The sequence below is a fragment of the Amborella trichopoda genome, chromosome 10 (assembly GCF_054954075.1).
Source record: "Amborella trichopoda isolate Santa Cruz 75 chromosome 10, AtrichopodaSantaCruz75HAP2 v2.0, whole genome shotgun sequence".
Classification (NCBI taxonomy): Eukaryota; Viridiplantae; Streptophyta; class Magnoliopsida; order Amborellales; family Amborellaceae; genus Amborella; species Amborella trichopoda.
Genome location: NC_142345.1, coordinates 41,670,713 through 41,685,279, shown reverse-complemented (window position 1 = coordinate 41,685,279; position 14,567 = coordinate 41,670,713).

Here is a 14,567-nt window from a genome sequence, read left to right as displayed (position 1 = left end):
ACATACATGGCGGGCCTAGCTCAAGCATGTATGGCAGGCCCAGCTCAGATATGTATGGAATGGTTGTTGGCAATATGCATCAAGAGGAATCAGACGTTGAAAAAATTGCTTCTATCTTATCTAAGAGTGTCAGTATTGCAGTTCATGGTCGTATAGACCCATTTCTCTCAAAGCCTACGTCAGAACAGATGACCCTCAAATGCATAGTGAAAGGTACGAGAAACATGTTGGGCAGATATGTTGGTAAATGGTTTTGCGATAAAAGGATCCCCTTTGATGCAGCCAATAGCCCATATTTTCCACCTATGGTTAACGCAATCTAGAGAGCCGGGCCCAAGTAAAACCCCTGATAGCATATGAGCTCAGTGGGCCACTATTGGATAAAAAGGTGGAGGAAGTTAGAAAGTAGATTGAAGAATATAAACAGAGTTGGCCAAGAACAGGCATTACTCTCATGAGTGATGGTTGGTTGAATAAAGTTAGCAAAAATGGGTTTTTAAACTTCTTGGCCTATTCCCCAAAAGGTACAGCTTTTTTGTCTAGCAAAGACGTGTCAGGGATGAAAAAGGATGCAAACTTCTTCGTACGACTATATGATTAGATAGTGGAGGAGGTAGGAGATAAGCATGTAGTCCAATTTATTACGGACAATGCGCGTGCATGTGTTTATGCGGGCAGCAAGTTGATGGATAAGATGAAGCATCTAGTATGGATCCTGTGTGCTGCACACAGCATCGATCTTATGTTAGAGGAGATCAGTGAGATTAAAATTGTGAAGGAGACTCTACAGGAAGCGAGGTTTGTGTCAAGATTTATATATAACCATTCTAAAATTTTATTTTTGTTCAGAGAACAGTTTAAGAAAAAAGAGATCATCAGGCCTGCCATAACCTGCTTTGCAATATATTACTTGGCTGTGGACTGCATTCGGGAATCTGAAGGTGCATTAAAGAGATGGTTTAAATGACCACCTCTCGAAGTCCAGTACCGGGCTAAAAGTGGACGGAATAGTATCAAATAGGAGGTTCTAGTCTCGATGTTCCAATATCGTGGAGGCCACTATCCCTTTGGTCATGGTGTTAAGAATGGTAGATGCTGACAAGAAAGCTACCATGGGCATCCTTTATGAAGGTATAGAGAGGGCCAAATCAGCTATTGGAGAGAAGTGTAGTTTTGCTAGTAAAGTGATCGAGATTATAGAAAGAAAGTGGAATACCAATTTGGACGTCCAATTCATTATGCAGATAAATATATAGTTATATCATTAGAATGTTTCATTCTAAATTATTTTTTTATGAAATTTTAAATTTAAATGACATTTCTCTATCTATATATTTTCTAAGTTACTACTTCAATCCAAAATTTTTCTATTTGACACCTGAACATCCCCACAAGATTATGGAAGGGGTCAGATATATTATTGCCAGGTTGGAGAGAAGCCATCGAAACTAGATATCAGCAATACAAGAGGTATTATTTAATGTTTGGGTAAAAACTTGATTAAGTTGTTATATTTGTGAAGAATAATGCACTAAAACGAAATATTTTGTTTTAGCTTGCTATGTATAGGGATGCTATAGGATCTTTCGGAACTAGACTTGCCAGGAATTCTCGAACTAAGATGGATCCAGTTATCCCCTAACTAATATTTTGTTCATTCATATATTTAATATTATGAATTGTTCTTGCCCTTACAATGGGTTTTACATTTTAATCCAGCTGAATGGTGGGAGATATATTGTAGTGATGCACCTCACTTAAAGATGATAGCAATCAAGGTGTTCTCCCAGACATGTTCTGCTACTGGCTGTGAGCAAAACTGGAGTACGTTCCAATGGTTGCACACTACTAGGAGGAATCGACTCGCTTTGGAGAAACTTCATAAACTAGTCTACGTTCATTACAACTTAAACCTCCGAGAGCGATAAATAAGAATGAAGGTTGAAGACTATGGGCCGATAGACTTGGACATAATATTTGTCACAGACACAGCAGAACAATCGGTAGTATAAGAAGATGAATCAGTGTTGCACAAAAGAGCGTTCCTTGAGGCTATCGGTGAGGAAGATCTTGAAGAAGGTGATGAGCAGCATGAAAGATGAAGCAGCCCGCCAACATATCCACAATTCGTCAGAGATGTCGGTGATATTGCACCTAATGAGGGAGAGTGGGTAGAGGGGTCTAAGGGAAAATGATAGAGATGGTTATTCTGAGGCCACCCGATCGCAGCCAAATTATTCACATATCGAGTCCCAACAACAATAAGGGCTTCGGGGATTTTGGATTAGAACCACAACAAAACACTAACACTCAGGGATTTGGGTATAGTCAGGTGCCCACTAATTTGGATGATTCATTTTTAGAACGAGTTAATGAATTGTCACGTGAATTCAATCAATGGCACCAGCGTGACCGAGATGAAGAATGACGTTGTCTGTCATTTTATTTTTAAATCGTATGTTACGAATTGTATGCTTTATTGTGTCCATGTATGATAGTATACTTAATCCATGATAATTCTATGTTTATCCTTTTGTGTGATGTAAATTAAATAGTAAATAGTAGTTCATGCATGGAAAGAACATATCAATATTTGCATATTCATACAAATAAATGAAAAAATTTTAATGGAGTACCTTCATTTCTTATTGAATTCCTCAAAAACAACATTTATAATGAATTTTAATAATTTTTGCAGATTTTTTTTTAGATTTAATCCTACCGATTAAACAGATTTTCGATCTGAATCATCGATTCATTGATCCGTATGGGTTATTGAGATGCCTAATCTGAATCACCAATCCGCTTTTTAAAATTATTATTTTTCGTTATATCCATATATATCGGTCCTCATAAGATTGCAAGGTGACATTAACTTTTATAAACTTTTTAGATCACTGTAGTCCCTCGTAAGGAAGTTTGTTTAAAAAATCTGAAAAGTACCGTGAGTGAAGTGCCTCCACATGTACTGCTTTCGTTTCTTTCTCTACATTCTACCAAATAATTCCTGCCACAATACACAATCATTATGTGCTGATGTGAGATGTCCATACATGCATGCTTACTCCTCTCTGTCTTCATCAATGCCTGTCTTTTTCTCTCTCTAAAAGGCCCCACTTTTTCTCTCTTTAAATCACATCGTTCATGTGAGAGCTGGTCGCAAAATCGAATCATCACATTGGGTTGGGTTTAATCCGTAAACGGGCCGATATAATCGTTTTAATGGATCAATATCACGGCAGCCAAAAAATTAGTAAAAAAAATAAAAAAATATAAAAAAAATCTACTAAAATACGAAAAACATATAAATAATGTTTAAAACAAAACACATTCAAATGATATCATTCAAATGAAATTTAAAATTAACGAAAAAATAGATTTTAAAGATGATTAGAAGTATTTTTAAAAATTTTAAAAAAAAATAAAAAAATATAGAATGGGTATTAATGACCAAAACGATATTTAATCTTTACTATAATGTAAATAATATTAAAAAATTTATTACAAATTAAATTTTTTATTTTTAAGATTTTATATATATTTTTAAATATCGATCTATCATAAAAACCGTTCGAAACCGGAACCAACCACTAACCGATTTCAAAACATGATGTTAGACGGTGCAACGAGATGTTCTATCATTCATTGCCTGACCGCTCTTAGGCATGCACGAGAATGAGCAAAGGCGTGGCAATCTATGCACCTTTCATTTTAATTTTAAAAGTATTCAAATAAATGGGTACTTATATTTTTGTTTATTTCATTGCAAGAGAAATTCATAAGAAAATAAATCCTTGGTGCCAATTGTGAAGGGGCCAAATGAATAGAGTATAGAACAAGGTGGGTTCAATTGGGTGTGATCCTATCTCATCAAGGCTGGCAAACCCTACAAGTTGGTGATATTACTATTATTTTATGCTCACTCTATGTTTGCTTTTAAATGCATTTCTTGCTTGTTTGAGGCATCCATGTGGTCTCATGGCACCAAGTTGATGCATGGGTGCCTGAGCCTGACAGCCAACAACCTGTGATTAAGGGCAAAGTGCGTGGTTTCAAGTTTTGATCTTATCCATCCGTAATCACATGTTAATCCCAATGTTTGAAAACCTAAATGCGTGATTTAGACTGGTCATCTAGGAAATTAGCGTGGATTAGTGTAATGCTGAATCGGATCGGCATTCCAATTGAGAGAATCATCAAATAAAAAATAAAATATAAAAAAATAAAAATTTAAAACTAATAAAAACTATAGTAGAGTTGAATTGGCCAATTTTGTTAAAAAACCGACCAATTCCTATTGCATTTCAAACGGTAGTCCCGAAAAGCTCTTAGTCAACATTAAAACCAGAGTTGAAAGGGGCTGGGTCGTGGTGGCGGACCCCCATACTTAGTTATCACATTGTGGTTGGTTTTCAATACGGACACCAACTATTGACACCTTCAAAAGAAAACTAACTCCTTAATCTATATGAAAAAAGAGAGGGGTCTATCTTTCCAACTCAATTTACCCAAAAAAGAGTAGGGGTCGATCTTTCCTCTATTTTGAGCCTTACAAGAACTTGTTTTGCTCCAAATTTAGGCACACATCCTCTTAGTCTGTTATCCACCCTTTGCTCCTTTTTAGGACAAGCGCATTTGTTTTGCCTCAAATTTGGCATACACATATCGTTTTCGTTTTTGGGATTGGAAGGAGAACCCGAAAAATTAAAAAGAAATAGAAAATTATTTTTTTGAGGTGAGAGAAAATTCATCGATTACCGGTCATTGATTTTAAAAAAATAAAAAAATATTGAAAATATCTCCTTATCCCAATTTTTATCCCCAATTTTTTAATCATATAAAAAACCAGTAAATTGGGGCAACAGATAAATAAAGAGGTGAAGGTGGAAAGATACGGTGTTGGTTTTTTTTTTTTTTTTTGTAGGTAAACAATTCCATAACAAAATGGTTTTAAGTTTTTAATATGTTAGAATTATGTACGGATGAAATAGAGGACCTGCACTTATTAAACCTAAAAACTTAATTTTTTTGGAATCCTTTTGGGGAAAGATGTATGCATGCAGTTTGAAGACCCGAAAACTCGGAGGACAGACTAATACTTGCTTCAGGAGTGGACAAGATTCTTCATAAGGACATTTTGATCTATAACATAATGCAAAAGCCATTTATATATGATGTGAGGATGTCCAACTCGGATATCGAAGGCTATACCTTTAAGGTAAAAGGTTGAGGCAATTACATTAATTTTGAGTTCTTGACTATTAGATGTGAGGTTGGGTGGCTACAATTATTTCATTGACGAAGCCCAAACTTTAAAAGAAATTTTTTTAAACTTTATGATACATCAAAGCCATCAAATTTCACATCATATCATATGAATATAAGTAATTATGACCACATTGTACTCCCTTTTTTTTTGTACAAAGAGGGCATTATCATTGTTGACCTTTAAAGGAGAAATCAGATAATCGAGGATGGGTCATTGATTGAGCACAGTCCTATATAAAATTCTTTTACGTTGTGACACACTTTAGTCAGTCACATTTCATATCTAATGGCTAAAAACGATTGTGACCTCCTTGTATAGTCCATTCTTTACATGGGTTAAAAAAAAAATGAAACTCCCTCATAAAATAAAATAAATGTATATGATGAGACAATTTTCTTTTGATACCAGAAGGTCACAATTATAGTCAACCGTTGGGTGTGAAATCAAATGGGTGGTGGTGTGTCACTAATTGAGCACAAATTCCAAAATAATTTTTCTCAAAGTGCTACATTATAATCTATTAGATTTCACATCTAATGGGTAAAAAACGTTGTGACCTATATGGAAAATAAATATTCCCATAGTATACAATCCCTAAAATAAAAGAGGGAAAATATTAAAAAAGCAAACCCCTTAAAATATCATTGTAGCGGTTAAATATTACAAATTGCATTTAAAAAATATTTTTAAATTTTCTATACAGTATTCGCAAAATCGAACCAGAACGGTTAATCGAACGTAGGCTTGGAAACCGGAACGGTTAATCGGACGTAGGCCTGGAAACCGGAACGGTTAATCGGACGTAGGCCTGAAAACCGGAACGGTTAATCGGACGTAGGCCTGAAAATCGGAACGATTAATCGGACGTAGGCCTGAAAATCGGAACGGTTAATCGGACGTAGGCCTGGAAACCGGAACGGTTAATCGGACGTAAGCTTGGAAACTGGAACAATTAATCAGACGTAGGCCTGGAAACTGGAACGGTTAATCGGACGTAGGCCTAGAAACCGAAATGATTAATCGGACGTAGGCCTGGAAGCGGTTTAACTGGCTTAATCGGTAAACTAGCCGATTCAACCGCTCTAACGGGGTAAGTCCCAAGCGGTCAAAAAAGTGTTAAAAAAAAAAACATACAAAAAAAAAGTTCTAAAATATGGAAAGCATATAAAGAAAGAAAAAGTTTATATAAGGATGCAACCTTATAATGTAGAACTCGGATGCATATCAAAAATCCATCGGAAAAGGTAGTTTTAATGTTGAAAAACCCTTTGATTGATCATCTCGACATCGAAATGTATGACCATGAAAAATAAAAAGATTTTAAGTCTAAAAAATAGTGCATTTTACAACGTATTATCTACACCGTCCATTTTCAAGATTTTTATATGTTTATAGATCTACTTGATTTTAACCATTTTTTAAATTAAAAATTTTATAATTAGACATAAAAATAGATTTTGAGATAATCCTAAGAATATTTTACATCAAAATTATATACGATGATAAAATTTGAAGGTGCACCTTACCTCAACAGCTACGGATGCATCTGTATGCCAACTACACCCTATAAAGAACTATTATATTTTCCAATCGCCATTTTTAAAATTTTCTAAAGAATATGGGAAATATAAAAGTGAGTATTAATGACCAAAATAATTTTTAATATTTACCACAATATAAAGAATATTTAAAAATGCATTACAAATCAATTTCCTTAGTTTTGAGGGTTTATATACATTTTTTTGAATTTTATTTTTAAAATACCGGTTGATCACCTTAATTGCCCAAAACTAGAACCGGCCAGTGGCCGGTTCCAATCTAACCGGGTGGCTAGCAGTTAGATCAGGCGATTTTGCGAACAATATGTCTATATCAATCAGGTACATCTTAAAAAAATTTATTGACAATTTTTCACAAATTGCCTTTAGTATTGAGAACTAGAATAATTAGGGGTACTTTAATAATTTTACCCTCAATTATCAATCAAGGCTTTTATGAGGTACGATTATCAAAGTATCTCTAATTGTTTGGGCAATTAAGAAGTTTTTCAACATTTTTAATTGAAGATGACTTGATTGATATAAAAATTTAAAGACATATCCTCAAGGATAATTTATCACTATTTTGAACCCCTTAATGATATTGCTAGGGGTTATAACTCTTTTTTAAAATATTTTCCGTATAAAAGATGATGCCAACTTTGCAAAAAAGTGAATTATGAACCAAAAAAAGAGATCATGTACAAAATGAACTTTATACCGATGCCTGTGGCCGAGGCTCCTTTGGATAGAGAGAGAGAGAGAGAGAGAAAGAGGCGGCTGCTCGCCTTTGGACTCGTAAGCATCCAGCATAACAGTGGGTAGTGTGACTTCAAAACTTGGCTTTTGTAAATGAAAAAGTATAAAGGGTGCGGTTTTAATAGAGACTAGGCTCTAATCAATCAAATTAAAGCCTAATTTCAAATTGATAAAAAAAAATCGAGAGAAAAAGAGGTCGTGATTTCTTCTATTGCTTTACACGGTTTATATAAGTTATCCGAGCAACATCCCAATATTTATGGGATTGGGCAATATCCCAATATTTGTAGGATTTGTGGAGATAAGAGGTTACAAAAGATAGAAATTACAACTACTTGTGTATTTAGACAGGAACAAATCTTCTAATACAAATAGTGTCAAGAAACGTAATTTCAAAAATCTTTATTTAGAAAGTTTAAACTTAAAAAGTAGTGTAGATCGAGGAGATTTATAAAAACCGGAAACTCTTGAAAATTGATGGTCTAAAAATACATTGTAAAATACACTATTTTCAAAACTTGAAATCCAATTTTTTCTCATGTCCATGCATCTTGATGTCGAGATGATCAATTTGAAGATATTTGGGCATCAAAACAACCTCTTCTAGTGAAATTTTTGATGTAGGCTCTTATTTGATTGTTTAGAGCCTCGGCTCTATATAAACCTTTCCCAAGTGTAAAAGGTTGGAACTTAAACTATAGAGTTAAGGTGCATCTCGAAAATCCAGAAAGGCTATTTTGACGTTGACAAACCTTTTAGTTGATCATCTCGATATCAGGATGTAAGGAAATGAAAAGACAAGATTTTAAGTCCTAAAATTAGTGCATTTTGCAATATATTATCTAGACTACCCCTTTTCAAGATTTTTATATGTTTATAGATAAGGTTGATTTGAATCATTTTTTGAGTTTAAATTTTTTTAATTAGAGATTCAAATAGACTCTCAAACATCCTAAGAATGTTTGACACCAAAATTACATTTTTTGATAAATTTTAGATGTGCGCCTACTTTGATTTTTTAAGGGTGCAACCTTATACAAACGACACCCTTTCTACATACATAGTCTCTTTTTTCTATGACAATTTAAAATTATATGAAATTATAATAAATATTCCCTCAAAGTTTTGGTTATTACCATTATACCAAAACCTCTCATTATTTATACTTGTACCTATTTTCCCGCCTTTTTGCTTAATGACTATATTGCCCTCTTCATGGATTTGATTCATCTATAGCACTACTAGGGGTGGCAATGGCCTAGGTGGCCCACCCCAACCCTAAAAAACTAGGGCTTAGACCACAAAATATGGCCCGAGTGCAAGGGTTGGGCCAAGTGAAGACACTCTCGGCCGGTTCGGCCTGGTCATGCCCTTATTTTTTCATCTTTTTTTCTTTGTTTTCCTTTAGTTTTACCGGGCCTGGCCTGACCGTGATTGGGCCAGAGCAAGCCTTCAGGGGAATAGGGCCTGGGGCTGGGCCAGGTCAAGAAAGGCCCAACACTATTGGCCTGTCCTGGCCCTTATCATTTCATCTTTTTTTCTTTGTTTTCTTTTAATTTTACCCAGCCCAGCCGTGATAGGGCCAAGGCTGGCCTTTAGGGGAATAGGGCAAGGGCCAGGGCTTACAATGGCCCTGCCCATTGCCAGCCCTAAGCACCACAAAGTGCTATTGTTCTACAACTGTGGGAATGCCAGAGGCTTTATAACAGTTGGAGGGTACCTAAGATACCATCACAAACCTGCTAGGTCTGTGGAGGTGTTAGAGGCTCCTCCATCTTCCAAAAGGCTTTGACTGTGCCTTGGGCACCATCTATGGTGGTGCCAAAGGCCCCCTATGAGCAGCCCAAGTGCTTGGGGGTATGGGTTAAGAGAACAACACTTTCATTGCATCACAGATGTATCAAATCCGTAACAAGGGCAATAAAATCCGTAAATAAGAAAATACGGGGAAAATGGGTACAAGTATAAATAATAGGAAATTTTGGTATTGGTAATATTCAAAATTTTGAGAGGTATTTCTGAAAATTTTCATAAAACTTTTCCAATGATGTCACTACTGTGCATGTATACAAGTAGATTCCAAAATAGTACACAATAAGGGAAAATAGGATTGGCATATTGGGTTCTGGTGACAATCAAAGATGTTTTGGCCCCACTACCTTTGGCCAATTGATCTTCAACCTTGTTCGCCTCCTGACAACGATGACGCAACTGAATACCTTTACTTGCTAAGATATCTCAAATCTGTCGAACTTTTAGTAGTAATTTTCGTGTGGGTTGAGATCATCGACTACACCAATTGATTACATTAAAAGAGTCTCCCTCTGCTAATTCCCTACCTTCAAGAATTTGCAGTAGTTTAAGGCCTTGAAACAAACCATTGGTCTTGGCATCATTAGCTGTAGTTACTCCACAAAGTAAGGAGAATAGCCGCAAGCCATTCCCTTTGTGGTCTTTGATGCCCCACCTAACCTTTCTTTCCCTAGTTTTCCGTGATGGTGCTTTCATCAAAATTCAATTTAAGACTTCCAATTGGAGGTGCCTTCATCAAAATTCAATTTAAGACTTCCAATTGTAGGTGCCTTCCATCTATCTTCCCTTTGTTGATCTCGGACATTTAGGCATGACCACCTCTTTGAAGATATGAATAATTTTTGTTGACTGATTCCCCAAAGTTCTTTTGGGAATGAAGTCCATTTTTTCGTGTTGAATAATATGTTTGCTTTCAAGTCCTGTATATTTATCACTTTTCCATAACTTCTTCGATTTCTTTCCCTCCACAACTTCCACAACACCGAGACACCAAGGGTTTTTCATAATTTAACACCTGTTTTTGATAGTTGAAGAAATAACCACTATCTTTATAGAAGCTCTACTAATTGACGAATTATTAGTTGTAGATCAATCATTTGTAAGGTCCACACCCATAGGCAACGAGCAAAGTGACAGCAGATGAAAAGATGCTCACCATTTTATGAATGTATGATGGTCGCCATTTCTCTCATTGTAACTGTGCACCAAGCAAATACTTGCTCTAGTTGTTCCTCTTCTTCTAATGTTATCAATTGTTAGAAGCTTACCTTGCACAAGGATCTAGCTAAATACTAGCACCTTATGGGGGATTGGTAATCTCCATGATAAAATACTGTCAAATGCTCTATATCTATCAATGTGAGCATATGAGATGATTGAAGTGAGCTAACAGTAAAGTTACCTGAGGAGGTTAACTTTCATATGTAGTCTTTAAGGGGAGTAGTATATTATGTCAGTCATTTGATCAAGTTTTTACTTGTTCTAGGAACACATCCAGGACTCTTTCATAGCCACATCATATGAACCATTTCACTTTCATATGGTAAAAGTTGATTGCTTTTGCTAGTGGATAAGTCACCCTTGCAAAGGCATTAGTATAGCACATTGGAGTCGAACATCACCCAACCATTTGTCAAACCAAAAGCTAGTGTCATCACCTTTACCAATCTGAGATCAAATTGCTTTCAATATTGTTTTTAAAGAGGCCCCAATTTCTTGGACTTCTCATCAAGTTTGATCCTACCTCAATTCCATATGTGCTTTTGAGCACTTTCACTGATAAATATCCTTCATACTTCTCCAGCACCAATTGGATGACAAAGTAGATCTACTTATACCAAGGCCACCATCTTTTCTTTGGGGCATATATTCGATCCCACTTCACCAGATAACATTTCTTGTTTTTCATCAAGGAAGCTTTCATGGACTCTCAAGTGTTTTGACAATCTGTCTTGGCATGTGAAACAGATATATGATGCATACCGGTAAACTCACTTCGCTTCCTCCTTTCTGGCGACATTTGAAAAGGGTTGAGTTAATTACTGTAATTCGACTATGTAGGTCAAATTTTTCAAAGGTCGAGTTTTCTTTAACGAATCTCTAAGTAACAGAATCTCAAATAGCATTAGGTCGTGATACAGGTTAACTAGATTCCCTTAACATGATATTTTGGTGTCATGAGCTAGTGTACAATTTGTTCATGTTGGTATTGGTGTACTGAGCATTTTCCCCAAGGTTCATCCAAAACAAAATCCTTTTATAGGAAAGCTTTTGTTCTCCTGCGGGAGCAAATTGTACACTTACTCCCCCTAGGCAAAACGCTTGGAAAGATTTATTGACCCAAAGTTTGAGACCCTCTCTATGTATATCAGTGATTATTTTTAGAAAAAATGTAGTAAACACATCCAAATGAATGCAACCTTCAAAAATGAAGCTAGACCCGTCTATTTGATAGATGACTATATCTAGTACGTGAAAAATAAAGTTAATTTTGTTTTGCATTCCAAAGATTTAATTTTGTTTTGCATTCCAAAGATTGTTCAGTAGACAAAGTAAAGATGGTTTGCAAACTCTCAATAAAAAAAGGTCCCCTTAAATAAGTGTAGGGCTGGCGCCATTGTCCCCATTGGCCTGGCCCAAGCAGATCGGGTCAGATCATCATCATCTCTTTATCCCAATTTTAAAATAAAAAAAAAAGACAGAAGGAAAAGAGGGCCAGCTCAGGCCAAGCTGGGCCAGCCTTAGCCCAAGCCCAAGCCCAAGCCCAAGCCCAAGCCCAAGCCCGTCCAGGCCATACCCTTGTGCCATGGTTGACCGGCCCTCAGGGCACCCGGCCTATTGTGACCCCTAAATAGGTGTTTTGACAGTAGGTGTAAGTGTACAATTTGCTTCCACAGGAGCACTGTCCCCATCCAAAAGGCTAATCGTAAGTAGCCCCGCGTTCTATTCTATTGTATTGTTCAGCACAATCTCTTCCATCTAGTTCTATAATACACTGGTATTGCAATTGTTTTGGACCTCAAAATTTTTCAAAATTCGAGATAAAGATTTCATAACAAATTTATGATGGCAAACTAAACCTCCAATACAAGCAGGCCAAAGTTTCCTCTGGGAGGGCTTCCACCGCTCTCAAGCGCTTCCTCGTAGTTTCTCAACCTCTAAAAGATTGGAGACAAAGTCTTCCTTGGAAATCCCCCAAAACTTCTTAACTCCTAAAAAGTTCTGCCCCCCTAGAGGATGATACTAGAACTGACAAAGATTGTCTTGAAGAATAGTTACCAGGAGCGGGAACGGTTTCGGTTCCAGGAGCGAGATCCCGTATGAATAGGAAGCGTGTTCTCAATACATCAGGATTGAGATCCCGTATGAATAGGAAGCGTGTTTTCAATACATCAGGATCGAGATCCCGTATGAATAGGAAGCGTGTTTTCAATACATCAGGATCGAGATCCCTATTTAACATAAACATGTTCCATGTCAAATGGGATCGTGTTCTCATGTTCATTAGGATCACGCTCCCGTAGACAATAGGATCGCCCCCATCTAAGAATGATCGTGTTCCTATACAGAAAGGATCGAGCTCCATTCAATGAAGGATCGCGTTCCGCACATGATTAGTCTGCGCTCCGATTGCATAACTCCACTTTTATGAAAATTTGGCTTAAAATATAGTTATTTTATTTTAAAAGTTAATTTTATCTAAGAAATTTCTTTTAGGAAGTTATGGGAACGTTGGGATGGAGTTTAAGAAACATAGGGATTACGCTCCTAAAATTCTAGGAACGAGGATATAATTTATTCAGAAACAAGATCTACAATTTTAAAGAACGTGTTCCGTAGGATAGTGGGATTGAGATCCTTTGTGTACGGGATCGAGAATTCTATAAATAAGAGTGAGCTCCCACAAAATTTGTAGCGAGCTCCAGCTGAGATCCGAGCCACATAGCGTTGGAGCTGGGTTCCGGAGCGAGAGCTCCTAAAGTCTTTGAATCGGGATGAAATTTGGTCAGTGACCCTACGATAGGAATTGAAAGGACGACCAAAATGTGTGGCAGCTCACAAACCGCGGCATTTGTGTTGTGTATTTTTCGAAATAACTTGAGAAATTGCAGTTGGGGGACAATTCCCCCAACCAATTGTGGAACCAGAAACTAGTGCTCACACTTTTTTCCACCTAAATCCTGCAATGCTTTGATTGCAAGGTTAAACGCTTGATCAAACTGCAACTCAAATCCACATTATATTTCATAAGAAACACCATTTTATACAAGGTAGTTGGGCTCCAAGACGCAGCGCCAGCACCAGTAGTGCTTCATTAACAGGCAGAATTTCCTCTTGTTCTTGACTCCTCCACATGATAATTCTTTCATCGAGCATTCTAACTTCTTTTAACAAATCGATTGTGGGCGCGAAAAGAGACCTAATTCGAAAGGGTTGATAGAATTGGCATTATCCTACCTAGCTCAAGTTTCATTCAACCATCGGGTCCCATACCGACCTTGGGTTTCTATGGCATGGAGACAGAAGGCCCAAGTATTTACTTGGGAGAGAATTAATGCCGCAGTCGACCCATTTACCTAGCCGGATGACCTCCAATTCACAACCTACTCCTACCAAATTTATCCATATTTATCCCAAAACTTGAGCCAATTTCAAAACAACAAGGAACAACCACAAGCTGGGTCTCAAAGGGTCACAGAAGATTAAAGTGTTATCAGCATATCGGAAAGGACGGCACCTACAATTAGTGGTAGGCTTCTTTAGTTGGCAGCCATTAACAATTGGTCAAGGGACTTAGCTACTAGAGCAAACAGAAAAAATGGACAAAGGATCACCCACCCTACCTGATCTCTTATAATGCTTTATAGAAGCTTTTTGTCCTTTCATTGATGAGACCCGAGAAATGGATTCTTGAGAGGCACCCAATTTTCACATTTGCCACCTAGTCCCAAAATCCATTAAGCTCTGAACTTTTAATAAATATTGCCGATCAACCCTATCATAAGTCTTTTCTAGGTCATCCTTGCAAATAATCCATGGTATTATTCTTCGGCTGATTAGTACGATAGCCCTGTTGTCCATTAAGGACACTATCCAAGAGTTGCAGGTCTTTAAAGCTGATTATGACCTTGAAATTACAATACGTAGGATTCATTATCAGTGTGAGACCAACACTTTTGTTACAATTT